We start from the raw sequence: 21,668 nt of genomic DNA on the forward strand, positions 1-21,668 counted from the left end.
TGCTTAGCAATCTCAATGTCCACTAGCAGTTTCTACAGAGAGAGTGTTTCAGAACCGCTCAATCAAAAGTCAGGTTCCACACTGTTAGTTGAATGCACAGATCAGAAAGAACTTTCGCAGAATGCTTCTGTGTAGTTTTTATTTGGAGATATTCCTTTTTCCTCCATAGGCCTCTTAGCACTCCGAATGTCCACTTGCACTTTCTACACAAAGGGTGTTTCAAAACTTCTCAATCAAAAGTACGTTTCACCTCTGTTAGTTGATTGCACAGATCATACTGAAGTTTCTCAGAATGCTTCTGTGAAGTTTTTATTTGAAGATATTCCTTATTCCAATGTAGGCTACTTAGAGTTCCGAATGTCAACTTGCTGTTTCTACAGAAAGAGTGTTTCAGAACTGCTCAATCAAAAGTAAGGTTCAACTCCATTAGTTGAATGCACAGAACAGAAGGAAGTTTCACAGGATGCATCTCTGTAGTTTTTATTTGAAGATATTCTTTTTTCCGCTATAGGCCCCTTAGCTCTCTGAATGTCCACTTGCAGTTTCTACAGAAAGAGTGTTTCAGAACTGCGTAACCAGAAGTAAGGCTCATCTCTGTTAGTTGAATTCACACAACTGAAAGAAGTCTCACAGAATGCTTCTGTGCAGTTTTTATATGAAGATATTTTTTTTTTCCACTATAGGCCCCTTAGCGCTGGTTATGTCCACTTTCCGTTTCTACAGAAAGAGTGTTTCAGAACTGCTCCATCAAAAGTAAGCTTGAACTCTGTTAGTTGAACGCACAGATCAGAAAGAAGTTTCACAAAATGCTTCTCTGTAGTTTTTATTTGAAGATATTACATTTTCCCACTATAGGCCACTTAGCGCTCCGAATGACCACTTGCACTTTCTGCAGGAAGAGTGATTCAGAACTGCTGAATCAAAAGTAAGGTTCAACTCTGTTAATTGAATGCACAGAACAGAAAGAAGTTTCACAGAATTATTCTGTGAAGTTTTTATTTGAAGATATTCGTTTTTCCACTATAGGCCCCTTAGAGCTCCCAATATCCACTTGCAGTTTCTACAGAAAGAGTGTTTCAGAACTGCTCAATCAAAAGTAAAGTTCTGCTCTGTTAGTTGAATGCACAGAAGAGAAAGAAATTTCACAGAATGCTTCTGTGTAGTTTTTATTTGAAGATATTCGTTTCTCCACTGTAGGCACTTTAGCGCTCCGATTGTCCACTTGCAGTTACTACAGAAAGAGTGTTTCAGAGCTGCTCAATCAAAAGTAAGGTTCAACTCTGTTACTTGAATGCACAGATCAGAAAGTAGTTTCACAGAATGCTTCTGTGTAGTTTTCCTTTGAAGATATTCGTTTTTCCACTCTAGGCCCCTTAGCGCTCCGAATGCCACAGCAGTTTCTGCAGAAAGAGTGTTTCAGAACTGGTCAATTAAAAGTAAGTTTCATCTCTGTCAATTGAAAGCACAGATCAGAAAGAAGCTTCCCAGAATGCTTCTGTGTAGTTTTTATTTGAAGATATACCTTTTTCCGTTATTGGCCCCTTGCGCTCGAAATGTCCACTTGCCGTTTCTACAGAAAAGGTGTTTAAGAACTTCTCAATCAAAAGTCGGGTTCAACTCTGTTAGTTGAATGCACACAACAGAAAGAAGGTTCACAGTATGCTTCTGTGTAGTTTTTATTTGAAGATATTCGTTTATCCCCTATAGGCCCCTTAGCGCTCTGAATGACCACTAGCAGTCTCTACAGAAAGAGTGTTTCAGAACTGCTGTATCAAAAGGAAGGTTCTACTCTGTTAGTTCAATGCACAGAACAGAAAGAAGTTCCAAAGATTGCTTCTTTGTAGTTTTTATTTGAAGATAATCCTTTTTCCACTATACACCTTAGCGCTCCGAATTTCCACTTGCAGTTTCTACAGAAAGAGGATTTCAGATCTACTCAATCAGAAGTAAGGTTCAACTCTGTGAGTTGAATGCACAGAACAGAAAGAAGTTTCACAGAATGCTTCTGTGTAGTTTTTATTTGAAGATATTCCTTTTTCCAATATTTGCCCCTTAGCGCTCTGAATGTCCACTTGCAGTTTCTACAGAAAGAGGGTTTCAGAACTGCTCAATCAAAAGTAAGATTCAACTCTGTGAGTTGAATGCACAGAACAGAAAGAAGTTTCACAGAATGCTTCTGTATAGTTATTTGATGACATAACTTTTTCCACTATAGGTTGCTTAGCAATCTCAATGTCCACTAGCAGTTTCTACAGAGAGAGTGTTTCAGAACCGCTCAATCAAAAGTCAGGTTCCACACTGTTAGTTGAATGCACAGATCAGAAAGAACTTTCGCAGAATGCTTCTGTGTAGTTTTTATTTGGAGATATTCCTTTTTCCTCCATAGGCCTCTTAGCACTCCGAATGTCCACTTGCACTTTCTACACAAAGGGTGTTTCAAAACTTCTCAATCAAAAGTACGTTTCACCTCTGTTAGTTGATTGCACAGATCATACTGAAGTTTCACAGAATGCTTCTGTGAAGTTTTTATTTGAAGATATTCCTTATTCCAATGTAGGCTACTTAGAGTTCCGAATGTCAACTTGCTGTTTCTACAGAAAGAGTGTTTCAGAACTGCTCAATCAAAAGTAAGGTTCAACTCCATTAGTTGAATGCACAGAACAGAAGGAAGTTTCACAGGATGCATCTCTGTAGTTTTTATTTGAAGATATTCTTTTTTCCGCTATAGGCCCCTTAGCGCTCTGAATGTCCACTTGCAGTTTCTACAGAAAGAGTGTTTCAGAACTGCGTAACCAAAAGTAAGGCTCATCTCTGTTAGTTGAATTCACACAACTGAAAGAAGTCTCACAGAATGCTTCTGTGCAGTTTTTATATGAAGATATTTTTTTTTTCCACTATAGGCCCCTTAGCGCTGGTTATGTCCACTTTCCGTTTCTACAGAAAGAGTGTTTCAGAACTGCTCCATCAAAAGTAAGCTTGAACTCTGTTAGTTGAACGCACAGATCAGAAAGAAGTTTCACAAAATGCTTCTCTGTAGTTTTTATTTGAAGATATTACATTTTCCCACTATAGGCCACTTAGCGCTCCGAATGACCACTTGCACTTTCTGCAGGAAGAGTGATTCAGAACTGCTGAATCAAAAGTAAGGTTCAACTCTGTTAATTGAATGCACAGAACAGAAAGAAGTTTCACAGAATTATTCTGTGAAGTTTTTATTTGAAGATATTCGTTTTTCCACTATAGGCCCCTTAGAGCTCCCAATATCCACTTGCAGTTTCTACAGAAAGAGTGTTTCAGAACTGCTCAATCAAAAGTAAAGTTCTGCTCTGTTAGTTGAATGCACAGAAGAGAAAGAAATTTCACAGAATGCTTCTGTGTAGTTTTTATTTGAAGATATTCGTTTCTCCACTGTAGGCACTTTAGCGCTCCGATTGTCCACTTGCAGTTACTACAGAAAGAGTGTTTCAGAGCTGCTCAATCAAAAGTAAGGTTCAACTCTGTTACTTGAATGCACAGATCAGAAAGTAGTTTCACAGAATGCTTCTGTGTAGTTTTCCTTTGAAGATATTCGTTTTTCCACTCTAGGCCCCTTAGCGCTCCGAATGCCACAGCAGTTTCTGCAGAAAGAGTGTTTCAGAACTGGTCAATTAAAAGTAAGTTTCATCTCTGTCAATTGAAAGCACAGATCAGAAAGAAGCTTCCCAGAATGCTTCTGTGTAGTTTTTATTTGAAGATATACCTTTTTCCGTTATTGGCCCCTTGCGCTCGAAATGTCCACTTGCCGTTTCTACAGAAAGAGTGTTTAAGAACTTCTCAATCAAAAGTCGGGTTCAACTCTGTTAGTTGAATGCACACAACAGAAAGAAGGTTCACAGTATGCTTCTGTGTAGTTTTTATTTGAAGATATTCGTTTATCCCCTATAGGCCCCTTAGCGCTCTGAATGACCACTAGCAGTTTCTACAGAAAGAGTGTTTCAGAACTGCTGTATCAAAAGGAAGGTTCTACTCTGTTAGTTCAATGCACAGAACAGAAAGAAGTTCCAAAGATTGCTTCTTTGTAGTTTTTATTTGAAGATAATCCTTTTTCCACTATACACCTTAGCGCTCCGAATTTCCACTTGCAGTTTCTACAGAAAGAGGATTTCAGATCTACTCAATCAGAAGTAAGGTTCAACTATGTTAGTTGAATGCACAGAACAGAAAGAAGTTTCACAGAATGCTTCTGGGTAATTTTTATTTAAAGATATTCCTCTTTCCACTATACGCCCCTTAGCGCTCAGAATGTCCACTTGCAGTTTCCACAGAAAGAGTGTTTCAGAACTGCTCAATCAAAAGTGAGGTTCAACTCTGTGAGTTGAATGCACAGAACAGAAAGAAGTTTCACAGAATGCTTCTGTGTAGTTTTTATTTGAAGATATTCCTTTTTCCAATATTTGCCCCTTAGCGCTCTGAATGTCCACTTGCAGTTTCTACAGAAAGAGGGTTTCAGAACTGCTCAATCAAAAGTAAGATTCAACTCTGTGAGTTGAATGCACAGAACAGAAAGAAGTTTCACAGAATGCTTCTGTATAGTTATTTGATGACATAACTTTTTCCACTATAGGTTGCTTAGCAATCTCAATGTCCACTAGCAGTTTCTACAGAGAGAGTGTTTCAGAACCGCTCAATCAAAAGTCAGGTTCCACACTGTTAGTTGAATGCACAGATCAGAAAGAACTTTCGCAGAATGCTTCTGTGTAGTTTTTATTTGGAGATATTCCTTTTTCCTCCATAGGCCTCTTAGCACTCCGAATGTCCACTTGCACTTTCTACACAAAGGGTGTTTCAAAACTTCTCAATCAAAAGTACGTTTCACCTCTGTTAGCTGATTGCACAGATCATACTGAAGTTTCACAGAATGCTTCTGTGAAGTTTTTATTTGAAGATATTCCTTATTCCAATGTAGGCTACTTAGAGTTCCGAATGTCAACTTGCTGTTTCTACAGAAAGAGTGTTTCAGAACTGCTCAATCAAAAGTAAGGTTCAACTCCATTAGTTGAATGCACAGAACAGAAGGAAGTTTCACAGGATGCATCTCTGTAGTTTTTATTTGAAGATATTCTTTTTTCCGCTATAGGCCCCTTAGCGCTCTGAATGTCCACTTGCAGTTTCTACAGAAAGAGTGTTTCAGAACTGCGTAACCAAAAGTAAGGCTCATCTCTGTTAGTTGAATTCACACAACTGAAAGAAGTCTCACAGAATGCTTCTGTGCAGTTTTTATATGAAGATATTTTTTTTTTCCACTATAGGCCCCTTAGCGCTGGTTATGTCCACTTTCCGTTTCTACAGAAAGAGTGTTTCAGAACTGCTCCATCAAAAGTAAGCTTGAACTCTGTTAGTTGAACGCACAGATCAGAAAGAAGTTTCACAAAATGCTTCTCTGTAGTTTTTATTTGAAGATATTACATTTTCCCACTATAGGCCACTTAGCGCTCCGAATGACCACTTGCACTTTCTGCAGGAAGAGTGATTCAGAACTGCTGAATCAAAAGTAAGGTTCAACTCTGTTAATTGAATGCACAGAACAGAAAGAAGTTTCACAGAATTATTCTGTGAAGTTTTTATTTGAAGATATTCGTTTTTCCACTATAGGCCCCTTAGAGCTCCCAATATCCACTTGCAGTTTCTACAGAAAGAGTGTTTCAGAACTGCTCAATCAAAAGTAAAGTTCTGCTCTGTTAGTTGAATGCACAGAAGAGAAAGAAATTTCACAGAATGCTTCTGTGTAGTTTTTATTTGAAGATATTCGTTTCTCCACTGTAGGCACTTTAGCGCTCCGATTGTCCACTTGCAGTTACTACAGAAAGAGTGTTTCAGAGCTGCTCAATCAAAAGTAAGGTTCAACTCTGTTACTTGAATGCACAGATCAGAAAGTAGTTTCACAGAATGCTTCTGTGTAGTTTTCCTTTGAAGATATTCGTTTTTCCACTCTAGGCCCCTTAGCGCTCCGAATGCCACAGCAGTTTCTGCAGAAAGAGTGTTTCAGAACTGGTCAATTAAAAGTAAGTTTCATCTCTGTCAATTGAAAGCACAGATCAGAAAGAAGCTTCCCAGAATGCTTCTGTGTAGTTTTTATTTGAAGATATACCTTTTTCCGTTATTGGCCCCTTGCGCTCGAAATGTCCACTTGCCGTTTCTACAGAAAGAGTGTTTAAGAACTTCTCAATCAAAAGTCGGGTTCAACTCTGTTAGTTGAATGCACACAACAGAAAGAAGGTTCACAGTATGCTTCTGTGTAGTTTTTATTTGAAGATATTCGTTTATCCCCTATAGGCCCCTTAGCGCTCTGAATGACCACTAGCAGTTTCTACAGAAAGAGTGTTTCAGAACTGCTGTATCAAAAGGAAGGTTCTACTCTGTTAGTTCAATGCACAGAACAGAAAGAAGTTCCAAAGATTGCTTCTTTGTAGTTTTTATTTGAAGATAATCCTTTTTCCACTATACACCTTAGCGCTCCGAATTTCCACTTGCAGTTTCTACAGAAAGAGGATTTCAGATCTACTCAATCAGAAGTAAGGTTCAACTATGTTAGTTGAATGCACAGAACAGAAAGAAGTTTCACAGAATGCTTCTGGGTAATTTTTATTTAAAGATATTCCTCTTTCCACTATACGCCCCTTAGCGCTCAGAATGTCCACTTGCAGTTTCCACAGAAAGAGTGTTTCAGAACTGCTCAATCAAAAGTGAGGTTCAACTCTGTGAGTTGAATGCACAGAACAGAAAGAAGTTTCACAGAATGCTTCTGTGTAGTTTTTATTTGAAGATATTCCTTTTTCCAATATTTGCCCCTTAGCGCTCTGAATGTCCACTTGCAGTTTCTACAGAAAGAGGGTTTCAGAACTGCTCAATCAAAAGTAAGATTCAACTCTGTGAGTTGAATGCACAGAACAGAAAGAAGTTTCACAGAATGCTTCTGTATAGTTATTTGATGACATAACTTTTTCCACTATAGGTTGCTTAGCAATCTCAATGTCCACTAGCAGTTTCTACAGAGAGAGTGTTTCAGAACCGCTCAATCAAAAGTCAGGTTCCACACTGTTAGTTGAATGCACAGATCAGAAAGAACTTTCGCAGAATGCTTCTGTGTAGTTTTTATTTGGAGATATTCCTTTTTCCTCCATAGGCCTCTTAGCACTCCGAATGTCCACTTGCACTTTCTACACAAAGGGTGTTTCAAAACTTCTCAATCAAAAGTACGTTTCACCTCTGTTAGTTGATTGCACAGATCATACTGAAGTTTCACAGAATGCTTCTGTGAAGTTTTTATTTGAAGATATTCCTTATTCCAATGTAGGCTACTTAGAGTTCCGAATGTCAACTTGCTGTTTCTACAGAAAGAGTGTTTCAGAACTGCTCAATCAAAAGTAAGGTTCAACTCCATTAGTTGAATGCACAGAACAGAAGGAAGTTTCACAGGATGCATCTCTGTAGTTTTTATTTGAAGATATTCTTTTTTCCGCTATAGGCCCCTTAGCGCTCTGAATGTCCACTTGCAGTTTCTACAGAAAGAGTGTTTCAGAACTGCGTAACCAAAATTAAGGCTCATCTCTGTTAGTTGAATTCACACAACTGAAAGAAGTCTCACAGAATGCTTCTGTGCAGTTTTTATATGAAGATATTTTTTTTTTCCACTATAGGCCCCTTAGCGCTGGTTATGTCCACTTTCCGTTTCTACAGAAAGAGTGTTTCAGAACTGCTCCATCAAAAGTAAGCTTGAACTCTGTTAGTTGAACGCACAGATCAGAAAGAAGTTTCACAAAATGCTTCTCTGTAGTTTTTATTTGAAGATATTACATTTTCCCACTATAGGCCACTTAGCGCTCCGAATGACCACTTGCACTTTCTGCAGGAAGAGTGATTGAGAACTGCTGAATCAAAAGTAAGGTTCAACTCTGTTAATTGAATGCACAGAACAGAAAGAAGTTTCACAGAATTATTCTGTGAAGTTTTTATTTGAAGATATTCGTTTTTCCACTATAGGCCCCTTAGAGCTCCCTATATCCACTTGCAGTTTCTACAGAAAGAGTGTTTCAGAACTGCTCAATCAAAAGTAAAGTTCTGCTCTGTTAGTTGAATGCACAGAAGAGAAAGAAATTTCACAGAATGCTTCTGTGTAGTTTTTATTTGAAGATATTCGTTTCTCCACTGTAGGCACTTTAGAGCTCCGATTGTCCACTTGCAGTTACTACAGAAAGAGTGTTTCAGAGCTGCTCAATCAAAAGTAAGGTTCAACTCTGTTACTTGAATGCACAGATCAGAAAGTAGTTTCACAGAATGCTTCTGTGTAGTTTTCCTTTGAAGATATTCGTTTTTCCACTCTAGGCCCCTTAGCGCTCCGAATGCCACAGCAGTTTCTGCAGAAAGAGTGTTTCAGAACTGGTCAATTAAAAGTAAGTTTCATCTCTGTCAATTGAAAGCACAGATCAGAAAGAAGCTTCCCAGAATGCTTCTGTGTAGTTTTTATTTGAAGATATACCTTTTTCCGTTATTGGCCCCTTGCGCTCGAAATGTCCACTTGCCGTTTCTACAGAAAGAGTGTTTAAGAACTTCTCAATCAAAAGTCGGGTTCAACTCTGTTAGTTGAATGCACACAACAGAAAGAAGGTTCACAGTATGCCTCTGTGTAGTTTTTATTTGAAGATATTCGTTTATCCCCTATAGGCCCCTTAGCGCTCTGAATGACCACTAGCAGTTTCTACAGAAAGAGTGTTTCAGAACTGCTGTATCAAAAGGAAGGTTCTACTCTGTTAGTTCAATGCACAGAACAGAAAGAAGTTCCAAAGATTGCTTCTTTGTAGTTTTTATTTGAAGATAATCCTTTTTCCACTATACACCTTAGCGCTCCGAATTTCCACTTGCAGTTTCTACAGAAAGAGGATTTCAGATCTACTCAATCAGAAGTAAGGTTCAACTATGTTAGTTGAATGCACAGAACAGAAAGAAGTTTCACAGAATGCTTCTGGGTAATTTTTATTTAAAGATATTCCTCTTTCCACTATACGCCCCTTAGCGCTCAGAATGTCCACTTGCAGTTTCCACAGAAAGAGTGTTTCAGAACTGCTCAATCAAAAGTGAGGTTCAACTCTGTGAGTTGAATGCACAGAACAGAAAGAAGTTTCACAGAATGCTTCTGTGTAGTTTTTATTTGAAGATATTCCTTTTTCCAATATTTGCCCCTTAGCGCTCTGAATGTCCACTTGCAGTTTCTACAGAAAGAGGGTTTCAGAACTGCTCAATCAAAAGTAAGATTCAACTCTGTGAGTTGAATGCACAGAACAGAAAGAAGTTTCACAGAATGCTTCTGTATAGTTATTTGATGACATAACTTTTTCCACTATAGGTTGCTTAGCAATCTCAATGTCCACTAGCAGTTTCTACAGAGAGAGTGTTTCAGAACCGCTCAATCAAAAGTCAGGTTCCACACTGTTAGTTGAATGCACAGATCAGAAAGAACTTTCGCAGAATGCTTCTGTGTAGTTTTTATTTGGAGATATTCCTTTTTCCTCCATAGGCCTCTTAGCACTCCGAATGTCCACTTGCACTTTCTACACAAAGGGTGTTTCAAAACTTCTCAATCAAAAGTACGTTTCACCTCTGTTAGTTGATTGCACAGATCATACTGAAGTTTCACAGAATGCTTCTGTGAAGTTTTTATTTGAAGATATTCCTTATTCCAATGTAGGCTACTTAGAGTTCCGAATGTCAACTTGCTGTTTCTACAGAAAGAGTGTTTCAGAACTGCTCAATCAAAAGTAAGGTTCAACTCCATTAGTTGAATGCACAGAACAGAAGGAAGTTTCACAGGATGCATCTCTGTAGTTTTTATTTGAAGATATTCTTTTTTCCGCTATAGGCCCCTTAGCGCTCTGAATGTCCACTTGCAGTTTCTACAGAAAGAGTGTTTCAGAACTGCGTAACCAAAAGTAAGGCTCATCTCTGTTAGTTGAATTCACACAACTGAAAGAAGTCTCACAGAATGCTTCTGTGCAGTTTTTATATGAAGATATTTTTTTTTTCCACTATAGGCCCCTTAGCGCTGGTTATGTCCACTTTCCGTTTCTACAGAAAGAGTGTTTCAGAACTGCTCCATCAAAAGTAAGCTTGAACTCTGTTAGTTGAACGCACAGATCAGAAAGAAGTTTCACAAAATGCTTCTCTGTAGTTTTTATTTGAAGATATTACATTTTCCCACTATAGGCCACTTAGCGCTCCGAATGACCACTTGCACTTTCTGCAGGAAGAGTGATTCAGAACTGCTGAATCAAAAGTAAGGTTCAACTCTGTTAATTGAATGCACAGAACAGAAAGAAGTTTCACAGAATTATTCTGTGAAGTTTTTATTTGAAGATATTCGTTTTTCCACTATAGGCCCCTTAGAGCTCCCAATATCCACTTGCAGTTTCTACAGAAAGAGTGTTTCAGAACTGCTCAATCAAAAGTAAAGTTCTGCTCTGTTAGTTGAATGCACAGAAGAGAAAGAAATTTCACAGAATGCTTCTGTGTAGTTTTTATTTGAAGATATTCGTTTCTCCACTGTAGGCACTTTAGCGCTCCGATTGTCCACTTGCAGTTACTACAGAAAGAGTGTTTCAGAGCTGCTCAATCAAAAGTAAGGTTCAACTCTGTTACTTGAATGCACAGATCAGAAAGTAGTTTCACAGAATGCTTCTGTGTAGTTTTCCTTTGAAGATATTCGTTTTTCCACTCTAGGCCCCTTAGCGCTCCGAATGCCACAGCAGTTTCTGCAGAAAGAGTGTTTCAGAACTGGTCAATTAAAAGTAAGTTTCATCTCTGTCAATTGAAAGCACAGATCAGAAAGAAGCTTCCCAGAATGCTTCTGTGTAGTTTTTATTTGAAGATATACCTTTTTCCGTTATTGGCCCCTTGCGCTCGAAATGTCCACTTGCCGTTTCTACAGAAAGAGTGTTTAAGAACTTCTCAATCAAAAGTCGGGTTCAACTCTGTTAGTTGAATGCACACAACAGAAAGAAGGTTCACAGTATGCTTCTGTGTAGTTTTTATTTGAAGATATTCGTTTATCCCCTATAGGCCCCTTAGCGCTCTGAATGACCACTAGCAGTTTCTACAGAAAGAGTGTTTCAGAACTGCTGTATCAAAAGGAAGGTTCTACTCTGTTAGTTCAATGCACAGAACAGAAAGAAGTTCCAAAGATTGCTTCTTTGTAGTTTTTATTTGAAGATAATCCTTTTTCCACTATACACCTTAGCGCTCCGAATTTCCACTTGCAGTTTCTACAGAAAGAGGATTTCAGATCTACTCAATCAGAAGTAAGGTTCAACTATGTTAGTTGAATGCACAGAACAGAAAGAAGTTTCACAGAATGCTTCTGGGTAATTTTTATTTAAAGATATTCCTCTTTCCACTATACGCCCCTTAGCGCTCAGAATGTCCACTTGCAGTTTCCACAGAAAGAGTGTTTCAGAACTGCTCAATCAAAAGTGAGGTTCAACTCTGTGAGTTGAATGCACAGAACAGAAAGAAGTTTCACAGAATGCTTCTGTGTAGTTTTTATTTGAAGATATTCCTTTTTCCAATATTTGCCCCTTAGCGCTCTGAATGTCCACTTGCAGTTTCTACAGAAAGAGGGTTTCAGAACTGCTCAATCAAAAGTAAGATTCAACTCTGTGAGTTGAATGCACAGAACAGAAAGAAGTTTCACAGAATGCTTCTGTATAGTTATTTGATGACATAACTTTTTCCACTATAGGTTGCTTAGCAATCTCAATGTCCACTAGCAGTTTCTACAGAGAGAGTGTTTCAGAACCGCTCAATCAAAAGTCAGGTTCCACACTGTTAGTTGAATGCACAGATCAGAAAGAACTTTCGCAGAATGCTTCTGTGTAGTTTTTATTTGGAGATATTCCTTTTTCCTCCATAGGCCTCTTAGCACTCCGAATGTCCACTTGCACTTTCTACACAAAGGGTGTTTCAAAACTTCTCAATCAAAAGTACGTTTCACCTCTGTTAGTTGATTGCACAGATCATACTGAAGTTTCACAGAATGCTTCTGTGAAGTTTTTATTTGAAGATATTCCTTATTCCAATGTAGGCTACTTAGAGTTCCGAATGTCAACTTGCTGTTTCTACAGAAAGAGTGTTTCAGAACTGCTCAATCAAAAGTAAGGTTCAACTCCATTAGTTGAATGCACAGAACAGAAGGAAGTTTCACAGGATGCATCTCTGTAGTTTTTATTTGAAGATATTCTTTTTTCCGCTATAGGCCCCTTAGCGCTCTGAATGTCCACTTGCAGTTTCTACAGAAAGAGTGTTTCAGAACTGCGTAACCAAAATTAAGGCTCATCTCTGTTAGTTGAATTCACACAACTGAAAGAAGTCTCACAGAATGCTTCTGTGCAGTTTTTATATGAAGATATTTTTTTTTTCCACTATAGGCCCCTTAGCGCTGGTTATGTCCACTTTCCGTTTCTACAGAAAGAGTGTTTCAGAACTGCTCCATCAAAAGTAAGCTTGAACTCTGTTAGTTGAACGCACAGATCAGAAAGAAGTTTCACAAAATGCTTCTCTGTAGTTTTTATTTGAAGATATTACATTTTCCCACTATAGGCCACTTAGCGCTCCGAATGACCACTTGCACTTTCTGCAGGAAGAGTGATTGAGAACTGCTGAATCAAAAGTAAGGTTCAACTCTGTTAATTGAATGCACAGAACAGAAAGAAGTTTCACAGAATTATTCTGTGAAGTTTTTATTTGAAGATATTCGTTTTTCCACTATAGGCCCCTTAGAGCTCCCTATATCCACTTGCAGTTTCTACAGAAAGAGTGTTTCAGAACTGCTCAATCAAAAGTAAAGTTCTGCTCTGTTAGTTGAATGCACAGAAGAGAAAGAAATTTCACAGAATGCTTCTGTGTAGTTTTTATTTGAAGATATTCGTTTCTCCACTGTAGGCACTTTAGAGCTCCGATTGTCCACTTGCAGTTACTACAGAAAGAGTGTTTCAGAGCTGCTCAATCAAAAGTAAGGTTCAACTCTGTTACTTGAATGCACAGATCAGAAAGTAGTTTCACAGAATGCTTCTGTGTAGTTTTCCTTTGAAGATATTCGTTTTTCCACTCTAGGCCCCTTAGCGCTCCGAATGCCACAGCAGTTTCTGCAGAAAGAGTGTTTCAGAACTGGTCAATTAAAAGTAAGTTTCATCTCTGTCAATTGAAAGCACAGATCAGAAAGAAGCTTCCCAGAATGCTTCTGTGTAGTTTTTATTTGAAGATATACCTTTTTCCGTTATTGGCCCCTTGCGCTCGAAATGTCCACTTGCCGTTTCTACAGAAAGAGTGTTTAAGAACTTCTCAATCAAAAGTCGGGTTCAACTCTGTTAGTTGAATGCACACAACAGAAAGAAGGTTCACAGTATGCCTCTGTGTAGTTTTTATTTGAAGATATTCGTTTATCCCCTATAGGCCCCTTAGCGCTCTGAATGACCACTAGCAGTTTCTACAGAAAGAGTGTTTCAGAACTGCTGTATCAAAAGGAAGGTTCTACTCTGTTAGTTCAATGCACAGAACAGAAAGAAGTTCCAAAGATTGCTTCTTTGTAGTTTTTATTTGAAGATAATCCTTTTTCCACTATACACCTTAGCGCTCCGAATTTCCACTTGCAGTTTCTACAGAAAGAGGATTTCAGATCTACTCAATCAGAAGTAAGGTTCAACTATGTTAGTTGAATGCACAGAACAGAAAGAAGTTTCACAGAATGCTTCTGGGTAATTTTTATTTAAAGATATTCCTCTTTCCACTATACGCCCCTTAGCGCTCAGAATGTCCACTTGCAGTTTCCACAGAAAGAGTGTTTCAGAACTGCTCAATCAAAAGTGAGGTTCAACTCTGTGAGTTGAATGCACAGAACAGAAAGAAGTTTCACAGAATGCTTCTGTGTAGTTTTTATTTGAAGATATTCCTTTTTCCAATATTTGCCCCTTAGCGCTCTGAATGTCCACTTGCAGTTTCTACAGAAAGAGGGTTTCAGAACTGCTCAATCAAAAGTAAGATTCAACTCTGTGAGTTGAATGCACAGAACAGAAAGAAGTTTCACAGAATGCTTCTGTATAGTTATTTGATGACATAACTTTTTCCACTATAGGTTGCTTAGCAATCTCAATGTCCACTAGCAGTTTCTACAGAGAGAGTGTTTCAGAACCGCTCAATCAAAAGTCAGGTTCCACACTGTTAGTTGAATGCACAGATCAGAAAGAACTTTCGCAGAATGCTTCTGTGTAGTTTTTATTTGGAGATATTCCTTTTTCCTCCATAGGCCTCTTAGCACTCCGAATGTCCACTTGCACTTTCTACACAAAGGGTGTTTCAAAACTTCTCAATCAAAAGTACGTTTCACCTCTGTTAGTTGATTGCACAGATCATACTGAAGTTTCACAGAATGCTTCTGTGAAGTTTTTATTTGAAGATATTCCTTATTCCAATGTAGGCTACTTAGAGTTCCGAATGTCAACTTGCTGTTTCTACAGAAAGAGTGTTTCAGAACTGCTCAATCAAAAGTAAGGTTCAACTCCATTAGTTGAATGCACAGAACAGAAGGAAGTTTCACAGGATGCATCTCTGTAGTTTTTATTTGAAGATATTCTTTTTTCCGCTATAGGCCCCTTAGCGCTCTGAATGTCCACTTGCAGTTTCTACAGAAAGAGTGTTTCAGAACTGCGTAACCAAAAGTAAGGCTCATCTCTGTTAGTTGAATTCACACAACTGAAAGAAGTCTCACAGAATGCTTCTGTGCAGTTTTTATATGAAGATATTTTTTTTTTCCACTATAGGCCCCTTAGCGCTGGTTATGTCCACTTTCCGTTTCTACAGAAAGAGTGTTTCAGAACTGCTCCATCAAAAGTAAGCTTGAACTCTGTTAGTTGAACGCACAGATCAGAAAGAAGTTTCACAAAATGCTTCTCTGTAGTTTTTATTTGAAGATATTACATTTTCCCACTATAGGCCACTTAGCGCTCCGAATGACCACTTGCACTTTCTGCAGGAAGAGTGATTCAGAACTGCTGAATCAAAAGTAAGGTTCAACTCTGTTAATTGAATGCACAGAACAGAAAGAAGTTTCACAGAATTATTCTGTGAAGTTTTTATTTGAAGATATTCGTTTTTCCACTATAGGCCCCTTAGAGCTCCCAATATCCACTTGCAGTTTCTACAGAAAGAGTGTTTCAGAACTGCTCAATCAAAAGTAAAGTTCTGCTCTGTTAGTTGAATGCACAGAAGAGAAAGAAATTTCACAGAATGCTTCTGTGTAGTTTTTATTTGAAGATATTCGTTTCTCCACTGTAGGCACTTTAGCGCTCCGATTGTCCACTTGCAGTTACTACAGAAAGAGTGTTTCAGAGCTGCTCAATCAAAAGTAAGGTTCAACTCTGTTACTTGAATGCACAGATCAGAAAGTAGTTTCACAGAATGCTTCTGTGTAGTTTTCCTTTGAAGATATTCGTTTTTCCACTCTAGGCCCCTTAGCGCTCCGAATGCCACAGCAGTTTCTGCAGAAAGAGTGTTTCAGAACTGGTCAATTAAAAGTAAGTTTCATCTCTGTCAATTGAAAGCACAGATCAGAAAGAAGCTTCCCAGAATGCTTCTGTGTAGTTTTTATTTGAAGATATACCTTTTTCCGTTATTGGCCCCTTGCGCTCGAAATGTCCACTTGCCGTTTCTACAGAAAGAGTGTTTAAGAACTTCTCAATCAAAAGTCGGGTTCAACTCTGTTAGTTGAATGCACACAACAGAAAGAAGGTTCACAGTATGCTTCTGTGTAGTTTTTATTTGAAGATATTCGTTTATCCCCTATAGGCCCCTTAGCACTCTGAATGACCACTAGCAGTTTCTACAGAAAGAGTGTTTCAGAACTGCTGTATCAAAAGGAAGGTTCTACTCTGTTAGTTCAATGCACAGAACAGAAAGAAGTTCCAAAGATTGCTTCTTTGTAGTTTTTATTTGAAGATAATCCTTTTTCCACTATACACCTTAGCGCTCCGAATTTCCACTTGCAGTTTCTACAGAAAGAGGATTTCAGATCTACTCAATCAGAAGTAAGGTTCAACTATGTTAGTTGAATGCACAGAACAGAAAGAAGTTTCACAGAATGCTTCTGGGTAATTTTTATTTAAAGATATTCCTCTTTCCACTATACGCCCCTTAGCGCTCAGAATGTCCACTTGCAGTTTCCACAGAAAGAGTGTTTCAGAACTGCTCAATCAAAAGTGAGGTTCAACTCTGTGAGTTGAATGCACAGAACAGAAAGAAGTTTCACAGAATGCTTCTGTGTAGTTTTTATTTGAAGATATTCCTTTTTCCAATATTTGCCCCTTAGCGCTCTGAATGTCCACTTGCAGTTTCTACAGAAAGAGGGTTTCAGAACTGCTCAATCAAAAGTAAGATTCAACTCTGTGAGTTGAATGCACAGAACAGAAAGAAGTTTCACAGAATGCTTCTGTATAGTTATTTGATGACATAACTTTTTCCACTATAGGTTGCTTAGCAATCTCAATGTCCACTAGCAGTTTCTACAGAGAGAGTGTTTCAGAACCGCTCAATCAAAAGTCAGGTTCCACACTGTTAGTTGAATGCACAGATCAGAAAGAACTTTCGCAGAATGCTTCTGTGTAGTTTTTATTTGGAGATATTCCTTTTTCCTCCATAGGCCTCTTAGCACTCCGAATGTCCACTTGCACTTTCTACACAAAGGGTGTTTCAAAACTTCTCAATCAAAAGTACGTTTCACCTCTGTTAGTTGATTGCACAGATCATACTGAAGTTTCACAGAATGCTTCTGTGAAGTTTTTATTTGAAGATATTCCTTATTCCAATGTAGGCTACTTAGAGTTCCGAATGTCAACTTGCTGTTTCTACAGAAAGAGTGTTTCAGAACTGCTCAATCAAAAGTAAGGTTCAACTCCATTAGTTGAATGCACAGAACAGAAGGAAGTTTCACAGGATGCATCTCTGTAGTTTTTATTTGAAGATATTCTTTTTTCCGCTATAGGCCCCTTAGCGCTCTGAATGTCCACTTGCAGTTTCTACAGAAAGAGTGTTTCAGAACTGCGTAACCAAAATTAAGGCTCATCTCTGTTAGTTGAATTCACACAACTGAAAGAAGTCTCACAGAATGCTTCTGTGCAGTTTTTATATGAAGATATTTTTTTTTTCCACTATAGGCCCCTTAGCGCTGGTTATGTCCACTTTCCGTTTCTACAGAAAGAGTGTTTCAGAACTGCTCCATCAAAAGTAAGCTTGAACTCTGTTAGTTGAACGCACAGATCAGAAAGAAGTTTCACAAAATGCTTCTCTGTAGTTTTTATTTGAAGATATTACATTTTCCCACTATAGGCCACTTAGCGCTCCGAATGACCACTTGCACTTTCTGCAGGAAGAGTGATTGAGAACTGCTGAATCAAAAGTAAGGTTCAACTCTGTTAATTGAATGCACAGAACAGAAAGAAGTTTCACAGAATTATTCTGTGAAGTTTTTATTTGAAGATATTCGTTTTTCCACTATAGGCCCCTTAGAGCTCCCTATATCCACTTGCAGTTTCTACAGAAAGAGTGTTTCAGAACTGCTCAATCAAAAGTAAAGTTCTGCTCTGTTAGTTGAATGCACAGAAGAGAAAGAAATTTCACAGAATGCTTCTGTGTAGTTTTTATTTGAAGATATTCGTTTCTCCACTGTAGGCACTTTAGAGCTCCGATTGTCCACTTGCAGTTACTACAGAAAGAGTGTTTCAGAGCTGCTCAATCAAAAGTAAGGTTCAACTCTGTTACTTGAATGCACAGATCAGAAAGTAGTTTCACAGAATGCTTCTGTGTAGTTTTCCTTTGAAGATATTCGTTTTTCCACTCTAGGCCCCTTAGCGCTCCGAATGCCACAGCAGTTTCTGCAGAAAGAGTGTTTCAGAACTGGTCAATTAAAAGTAAGTTTCATCTCTGTCAATTGAAAGCACAGATCAGAAAGAAGCTTCCCAGAATGCTTCTGTGTAGTTTTTATTTGAAGATATACCTTTTTCCGTTATTGGCCCCTTGCGCTCGAAATGTCCACTTGCCGTTTCTACAGAAAGAGTGTTTAAGAACTTCTCAATCAAAAGTCGGGTTCAACTCTGTTAGTTGAATGCACACAACAGAAAGAAGGTTCACAGTATGCCTCTGTGTAGTTTTTATTTGAAGATATTCGTTTATCCCCTATAGGCCCCTTAGCGCTCTGAATGACCACTAGCAGTTTCTACAGAAAGAGTGTTTCAGAACTGCTGTATCAAAAGGAAGGTTCTACTCTGTTAGTTCAATGCACAGAACAGAAAGAAGTTCCAAAGATTGCTTCTTTGTAGTTTTTATTTGAAGATAATCCTTTTTCCACTATACACCTTAGCGCTCCGAATTTCCACTTGCAGTTTCTACAGAAAGAGGATTTCAGATCTACTCAATCAGAAGTAAGGTTCAACTATGTTAGTTGAATGCACAGAACAGAAAGAAGTTTCACAGAATGCTTCTGGGTAATTTTTATTTAAAGATATTCCTCTTTCCACTATACGCCCCTTAGCGCTCAGAATGTCCACTTGCAGTTTCCACAGAAAGAGTGTTTCAGAACTGCTCAATCAAAAGTGAGGTTCAACTCTGTGAGTTGAATGCACAGAACAGAAAGAAGTTTCACAGAATGCTTCTGTGTAGTTTTTATTTGAAGATATTCCTTTTTCCAATATTTGCCCCTTAGCGCTCTGAATGTCCACTTGCAGTTTCTACAGAAAGAGGGTTTCAGAACTGCTCAATCAAAAGTAAGATTCAACTCTGTGAGTTGAATGCACAGAACAGAAAGAAGTTTCACAGAATGCTTCTGTATAGTTATTTGATGACATAACTTTTTCCACTATAGGTTGCTTAGCAATCTCAATGTCCACTAGCAGTTTCTACAGAGAGAGTGTTTCAGAACCGCTCAATCAAAAGTCAGGTTCCACACTGTTAGTTGAATGCACAGATCAGAAAGAACTTTCGCAGAATGCTTCTGTGTAGTTTTTATTTGGAGATATTCCTTTTTCCTCCATAGGCCTCTTAGCACTCCGAATGTCCACTTGCACTTTCTACACAAAGGGTGTTTCAAAACTTCTCAATCAAAAGTACGTTTCACCTCTGTTAGTTGATTGCACAGATCATACTGAAGTTTCACAGAATGCTTCTGTGAAGTTTTTATTTGAAGATATTCCTTATTCCAATGTAGGCTACTTAGAGTTCCGAATGTCAACTTGCTGTTTCTACAGAAAGAGTGTTTCAGAACTGCTCAATCAAAAGTAAGGTTCAACTCCATTAGTTGAATGCACAGAACAGAAGGAAGTTTCACAGGATGCATCTCTGTAGTTTTTATTTGAAGATATTCTTTTTTCCGCTATAGGCCCCTTAGCGCTCTGAATGTCCACTTGCAGTTTCTACAGAAAGAGTGTTTCAGAACTGCGTAACCAAAAGTAAGGCTCATCTCTGTTAGTTGAATTCACACAACTGAAAGAAGTCTCACAGAATGCTTCTGTGCAGTTTTTATATGAAGATATTTTTTTTTTCCACTATAGGCCCCTTAGCGCTGGTTATGTCCACTTTCCGTTTCTACAGAAAGAGTGTTTCAGAACTGCTCCATCAAAAGTAAGCTTGAACTCTGTTAGTTGAACGCACAGATCAGAAAGAAGTTTCACAAAATGCTTCTCTGTAGTTTTTATTTGAAGATATTACATTTTCCCACTATAGGCCACTTAGCGCTCCGAATGACCACTTGCACTTTCTGCAGGAAGAGTGATTCAGAACTGCTGAATCAAAAGTAAGGTTCAACTCTGTTAATTGAATGCACAGAACAGAAAGAAGTTTCACAGAATTATTCTGTGAAGTTTTTATTTGAAGATATTCGTTTTTCCACTATAGGCCCCTTAGAGCTCCCAATATCCACTTGCAGTTTCTACAGAAAGAGTGTTTCAGAACTGCTCAATCAAAAGTAAAGTTCTGCTCTGTTAGTTGAATGCACAGAAGAGAAAGAAATTTCACAGAATGCTTCTGTGTAGTTTTTATTTGAAGATATTCGTTTCTCCACTGTAGGCACTTTAGCGCTCCGATTGTCCACTTGCAGTTACTACAGAAAGAGTGTTTCAGAGCTGCTCAATCAAAAGTAAGGTTCAACTCTGTTACTTGAATGCACAGATCAGAAAGTAGTTTCACAGAATGCTTCTGTGTAGTTTTCCTTTGAAGATATTCGTTTTTCCACTCTAGGCCCCTTAGCGCTCCGAATGCCACAGCAGTTTCTGCAGAAAGAGTGTTTCAGAACTGGTCAATTAAAAGTAAGTTTCATCTCTGTCAATTGAAAGCACAGATCAGAAAGAAGCTTCCCAGAATGCTTCTGTGTAGTTTTTATTTGAAGATATACCTTTTTCCGTTATTGGCCCCTTGCGCTCGAAATGTCCACTTGCCGTTTCTACAGAAAGAGTGTTTAAGAACTTCTCAATCAAAAGTCGGGTTCAACTCTGTTAGTTGAATGCACACAACAGAAAGAAGGTTCACAGTATGCCTCTGTGTAGTTTTTATTTGAAGATATTCGTTTATCCCCTATAGGCCCCTTAGCGCTCTGAATGACCACTAGCAGTTTCTACAGAAAGAGTGTTTCAGAACTGCTGTATCAAAAGGAAGGTTCTACTCTGTTAGTTCAATGCACAGAACAGAAAGAAGTTCCAAAGATTGCTTCTTTGTAGTTTTTATTTGAAGATAATCCTTTTTCCACTATACACCTTAGCGCTCCGAATTTCCACTTGCAGTTTCTACAGAAAGAGGATTTCAGATCTACTCAATCAGAAGTAAGGTTCAACTATGTTAGTTGAATGCACAGAACAGAAAGAAGTTTCACAGAATGCTTCTGGGTAATTTTTATTTAAAGATATTCCTCTTTCCACTATACGCCCCTTAGCGCTCAGAATGTCCACTTGCAGTTTCCACAGAAAGAGTGTTTCAGAACTGCTCAATCAAAAGTGAGGTTCAACTCTGTGAGTTGAATGCACAGAACAGAAAGAAGTTTCACAGAATGCTTCTGTGTAGTTTTTATTTGAAGATATTCCTTTTTCCAATATTTGCCCCTTAGCGCTCTGAATGTCCACTTGCAGTTTCTACAGAAAGAGGGTTTCAGAACTGCTCAATCAAAAGTAAGATTCAACTCTGTGAGTTGAATGCACAGAACAGAAAGAAGTTTCACAGAATGCTTCTGTATAGTTATTTGATGACATAACTTTTTCCACTATAGGTTGCTTAGCAATCTCAATGTCCACTAGCAGTTTCTACAGAGAGAGTGTTTCAGAACCGCTCAATCAAAAGTCAGGTTCCACACTGTTAGTTGAATGCACAGATCAGAAAGAACTTTCGCAGAATGCTTCTGTGTAGTTTTTATTTGGAGATATTCCTTTTTCCTCCATAGGCCTCTTAGCACTCCGAATGTCCACTTGCACTTTCTACACAAAGGGTGTTTCAAAACTTCTCAATCAAAAGTACGTTTCACCTCTGTTAGTTGATTGCACAGATCATACTGAAGTTTCACAGAATGCTTCTGTGAAGTTTTTATTTGAAGATATTCCTTATTCCAATGTAGGCTACTT

This window comes from Symphalangus syndactylus, chromosome 15 (genome assembly GCF_028878055.3).
Source record: "Symphalangus syndactylus isolate Jambi chromosome 15, NHGRI_mSymSyn1-v2.1_pri, whole genome shotgun sequence".
Lineage (NCBI taxonomy): Eukaryota > Metazoa > Chordata > Mammalia > Primates > Hylobatidae > Symphalangus > Symphalangus syndactylus.